The sequence below is a fragment of the Oncorhynchus masou genome, chromosome 17 (genome assembly GCF_036934945.1).
Source record: "Oncorhynchus masou masou isolate Uvic2021 chromosome 17, UVic_Omas_1.1, whole genome shotgun sequence".
Taxonomy (NCBI): domain Eukaryota; kingdom Metazoa; phylum Chordata; class Actinopteri; order Salmoniformes; family Salmonidae; genus Oncorhynchus; species Oncorhynchus masou.
In genome coordinates, this window is record NC_088228.1 from 29,182,939 (window position 1) to 29,188,752 (window position 5,814).

A 5,814-nucleotide genomic window follows, 5' to 3' on the forward strand; every position below is an offset into this window, starting at 1 on the left:
CCACACACCTGTTTTCAATCCCATTCATTACCTGTTGTGTATTTAACCTTCTGTTTCCCCTCATGTCTTTGTCAGAGATTGTTTATTGTCAGTGTAGTGTTTTTTGTATAGGTGCGCGACGGGTCTTCGTACCCATATTTGTTTATATTCATTTCTCTATTTAGTGTTATGGAGCATGTTACTTGGACATTATTAAAAGACTCCATTTTACACTCCGTTTGACTCTCCTGCGCCTGACTTCCCTGCCACCTATACACATATCTCTGACAATAATCAACAGTCTCTCTCCTTCCTGGTTAGAATTTCCATGACTGCCATGAGACTGCTAAATAGTTAGTCCATGTAGCTATTAAGTTAACTATTTACCTATCTGCTATGACCCTTTTTGCGCTAACTCTTTTGACTCATCACATATTGTATGCTATTGCTACTGTTTATTATCTATCCTGTCACTTTATTCCTAGTTATATGTTCATATCTACCTCAGTTACCTCGTACCCCTGCACATCGACTTGGTACTGGTACCCAGTGTATATATAGTTATCATTACTCATTGTGTATTTATTATTACTTGTATTATTACCTCTTCTACATTTTTTCTCTATTCTCTCTTTCTGCATTGTTGGGAAGGACACGTAAATAAGCATTTCGCTGTTAGTCAACACCTGTTGTTTATGAAGCATGTGACAAATAGCATTGGATTTGATTTGATTTTGAGTTGTCTCAGGCAAGGTTATTTATAATTTGACTACATTTCAGTGAAACATCTGCACGACACATTTCACAATTTCACAGTACACATTTTCTTCTACTAAAGTCTATAACAAACAAAGCACATTGAGATGAACCTTTTTAGTACTTTTGTAGCCTGTCAGATGTAAATATACTATACAGTTTTTAATATTTTTGAAAAATGATCTGAGGATTAGTTCAATCTTTGCTGCCTCTGCACCAGTACTCGTTGTCTTCAGATACTATGCTTAAGTCTTTGAGAACTACCTTTTATGTTGCCTTTTTTGGTGGCTGTCGGAAAAAGACCCCACGTCTCCCATTCCTCCACCCCTACATATTTTCTTTGATTTTGCTTCCCATGGATGTGTTTTCCCCCAAATGTGTTGTTCCGATTATTGTCAAAACCTCATGCAGGATTGTGGACCGTTTCAACAAACCTTAACGCTGTTAATAAGAGGGTACAAGAGAGTGTTGTGGTAAATATGTCTTGAGTCATTATTCAGTGGTTTTACTCATTATGATCAAAAGCTCCAACATTCAAAGGCAATCTGAAGTGAGAGAGGGAAAATAACATACATTGAAAGAATACAAATATTCTAGAAGAAGGTTTGAGGGATTTGCTCTGGCATTCGATAAATGCTTGTTCCGTTCAGACAATAAACACTCACTGCTGTTCACAGTCTGTGTTCAGACGACGCCATTTCCATTTTACAACATATTTGTGTGCATCTCTTCAAAGTCTCATTGTTGTCACGTGGTACCAAACATGTTCCCATAAAGCTCAAGGATAAAACCACCTGAAAGGCAAGCTAATTTTGGACCGCAAAGAAGAGAAACCGCCTGTCAGTTTTTCTAAATTGGCAATGTTAGGGAAAATGTTATTGTATCAGTAAATTGTGTGGTAATTATGTTCATCATCTTGTTCATGATAAAGTCATTCTAATTCACAATACAGGGCAACAAGTTCCACATTCAAAATCAAACGTTCAATCTTAGATCTGACTGAATTTAAATCATCAAGTGAATTGTGGAACTTGCAACACTCTACAACACTCTATTTGTTTTCGTATTTCAAAAGCGCACAGCTATACTGATAACTCTCCTTTTCTGAAACCCATGTCTAGGCTTCCTCCTCTATTCTCATAGGACTTCCTCTGGCTGCAGCCAGCCAGGCAGCCCAGATGACACACGTTAGATCAAGAATAGAAAAAGAATCCAGGCCTCCACATCGGATTACATCTGACAAGCAACATGGACCCAGATTTGTCCACTCTGAAGATCTTCCTTGGCTCACAGAACTTTTCCTTCCCTCTGTCATCCAAAAATGTTTCGGACGTAAGTGAAATGTTATAGAGAATGCAAATAAACTGGAAAAAAAACATTTGATATCTTTCAAACATTTGGGCTGTACTTTAAATATCAACATGCTGATCATCGAATATGTCCCTGATCTTTTTTGATATAATCATCTTTGCCGTGTGTATCAACAACAACAACAAAAAATCACTTAAGACCACATTTTAATAAGTTGAAAATAGTTGACCTTTTTTTCTGTGTAAACTATTGACTTGCAGACATTGCAATGTTTACTTTCCTTGCTAGGTTTTTTATTTACTTGTTTGAGGTTTTGTTATGTGACTTGGTTCAGGAGAGTGCGATGGTGTCAAGGTTTGATTGTTGTGAGTCTGATCTTTTTTTTTTCTTTTTCTCTCCCCAAGCATATGCAGCTAAATGGAAACAGATGCCCCTCGCGCCAGTGAAAGAAAGAGAGAGAAAGGAAGAAAAAAAGAAAAAATTGATTTACAGCGTCTAACAGTTCCATTCAACAGTGCATTAGCCTGTGCTACCTATGGGCTTCCACAAAAAATATGGATAAATCGTAATTATCTCACACGCACACGCACACACACACACACACACACACACACACACACACACACACACACACACACACACACACACACACACACACACACACACTAACACAGTCAAAGAAGGCACCCTTTCCTTTGTTTTACTTTTCATAGCTAATTGTTAGAACATTGTTACCAGCCATCAGAACGTTGTAGCCTGATTAGCGTTTCACTTTTTAGGAACCAGGAAATGGATCATCTTCGCATGCCACCGAAAAAGGAATCTGTTGTTACTCAAGGCGGAGCTCTAGGCTCAGGGACTGTCTCTAATTTTAGCACCTGGAGTTCCATATAAGCATACCATATATTTTAGCCATGACACACAGAAACAATAAATCCTAAAACCAAACACCAGACATAGAGGCAAACACTATGTTCTCATGACTTAAACGAGTCAGTCATTTGAAATGGTAATAAGCTCCTTTAATGAGAATAGAGTGAGAGAATTGACTCGGGAAACAAAATCAGAAGAAAAAAAATGTCAACTGAAGTATTACAAGGCTTGTAAAACATATGTATATGTATCTCTGTCATTTTATACTTTCCTTATAGAATGTATTGAAACCGAAAACATTTAATGCGAACTGAAATAACTTAAACAGTCCATAAATTGATCCTGCACTTCCATTTGCACATGAGACCCCTCATGTGCAAATGTTTGTGAGGGAATGAATACATAATTATATTCTTTAAAAAAATAATGGTTCAACCATTCTGCAGAGACTTTCTACAGATCCCCAAATGTAATTATGTCAGTGATGTTTTTAATCACAATTATTTGAGAATTTATGGGCATTCGATTTTCTTTCCCTCCTTGTTGCTACGTCTTTTTACTTGACTGACTCTATGTCTAAGCCTTCTAAAAGTGACGCCAATAGTTTAATCAATAACAACGCCAACAACTTCAATGCCCTCCACTGACTTTAGCACCTTTTATATTTTATATGATTATGGCTCTCATCTCCCGCTCATTCTCCTGTGTACACAGCCTTGAGCCCTGTCTGTTACAGCTCCTATGGAAGGCTGAGTAAATGTTTTCTTTTAACAGCCGTTATATTTCTCAACCTCTACAGTATAGAAACACAAATAGAACTGTACAATGGGGGATGTCAGAGGAGTGCAGATGACCAAACTCTGTAGGGAGTCATGTACTGTAAGTGCAGGCTCTCATCTCAACTGCTAGGAATCAATATGTCATTTCCTCCCTACCTGTCAGAAGTGTGCAGAGACCCAGATCTAAGTTTTTCTTTTTTTTATATGTACAGTGCAAGGTATGTGTGCTATAGATTCTGTCTTTGAATGTATCTTAACAAGTGCTACATTGATACGAATTGGAAATATGTGTGGAAATCCAGTTATATAACGCTCTATTCTTCAGCAAGTGCCTATGTTTAGGTAACACTTTATGTGAAGTTGCCCTTATAGCCTACCTGTGTAATAACACAGTTATAACTATAGTTACAATATTGTATTAGCATGTTACTACATGGTTATTTAGTCATTATCTGTAGTTGTCTTTGTTGGAACCTGCAGAACTGTGATTGGGTGTAGGACTAATGTTATTATAGTGTCCTTTCTTTTCCTGTGCGTGGAGGCTCATAGTGACAGACAAATGAATAACATGAGTAGAGATAAACACTTCACTGTAGGCATGTATTGCATGTATGTGATTGCATATTGTGTACTGGTAGCGGACGAGGTGATTCTCCCTTGACAATATGAAGCACTTTTAACTCCTTGGAAAAGCCTGAATGAATCCAATCCGTTATTATTCTAATAGCATATGGCCTTCAAAATTGCCCGAGATGGCAAATGTGAATGTGCAAATGTGAATTTTTATTGTCATTCATGAAAGCTGCAATAGTATTTACCAAGGTGTCCGTGGGGTTTTATTGGTCAGCCCAGTTATTTCTCCATGTGTTTAGTGCTGGCTGTTTTCTTCATTTGTCCCACACAATTAAATCGGGGAGGGACTGTGGATCTGTCTCCGTCCGTTAATATATTCGTACGTTCGTCACACGCAATATCTCAGACAGCACTGGCCTGATTATGATGAAACTTGGGTGAATGATGTGTCTTTACGCGGAGTACAAAATTACACTGACTGACCAGATGGTGGCGCTATAACAAGTGATTGAAAATGCAAACCCCTCACTCCATTTGACCTAAAGTCATGAAATTCAGTACATAGGTCCTTCTCCTATGTAAATTTACTTCTGGTACCCTTTAGGTCCGCCATTATGTATTTTCCACCATTTTGAATTTTGTGGATTTATTTTAAAAACGCTACTCTGCTGGCACGGAACGACCAATCTGAATAAAACTTGATATGTGGCATCTATGGAAAAAGGTCTCTCAACGCAATGTTTTTCCAGACTAGTACCTAAAACAATATGGTCGCTATTGACCAATAAACAAAAATCTGTCAAAACCTCATTGTACTTGACTATTGTGTGCCTTTTATGCCTTTCAATCGTATATATCGCTTAGCATATTAATATTTCTCCACTGTTGGATTTCAGTGTTCCCTTTCGTATGCATACCATGTGTGGACTGGAGGCGGGGAAGCAGGCTGAGCTGTTTGACTTGGTGGTAGTGCGGTAGTGCTCAGGCGTTAGACCTCATGACAGATACTTTACACATGCCAGACTTTCAGACAATGGAAGACTGTGAGACAACGATAAAATGTTCATATCAAAAGCATTTACCCCTCTCTGGGCGCCAGACTGTCTGACACTGGCTGAAATTGATTCTTAATTGGGTTTGTATGGACCCTGGGTCTACTGTTGGGGAGCAGCACACTGTGCTGCGCTGAGGAGGAGTGGATTTGAGACTTGCTCCAGTTCTGCCGACCGCCCAGGAAATGTGATAACACCACCCGACCGACCCCACTGGAGAAAGGAAATATATCACATTGTTTTATTTGTTATTTTTTATCTTGCAGGAAGAAATTATGAAATGGATTATCTAGCACATCTTGAAAAATAATTCAAAGGAGTGATCCATCATTTAGACACGCAAGAACAAAGTCTCTAATTCAAAGGGATGTCATTACTCATCAGCAGTCACAACCAGTTGGCGTTAACCAGCTGTGGTAGCTAAATGTCTTTTCTGGAAGACTTTACTTTTTTTGTGGCAATAAATCACTCCAGGTTGCTGTGGAATGTAA

General features: G+C 38.4%; 1 long non-coding RNA gene across 1 annotated transcript; it reads left to right on the forward strand.

The window, feature by feature from the left end:
* The first annotated feature begins 1,869 nt into the window (after positions 1-1,869).
* On the forward strand, positions 1,870-3,089 carry LOC135558193 (uncharacterized). The gene is made up of 3 exons (XR_010458324.1): positions 1,870-2,067; positions 2,451-2,611; positions 2,826-3,089. It is a non-coding gene; the product is annotated as an uncharacterized LOC135558193 (long non-coding RNA).
* The last annotated feature ends 2,725 nt before the right edge of the window (positions 3,090-5,814 follow it).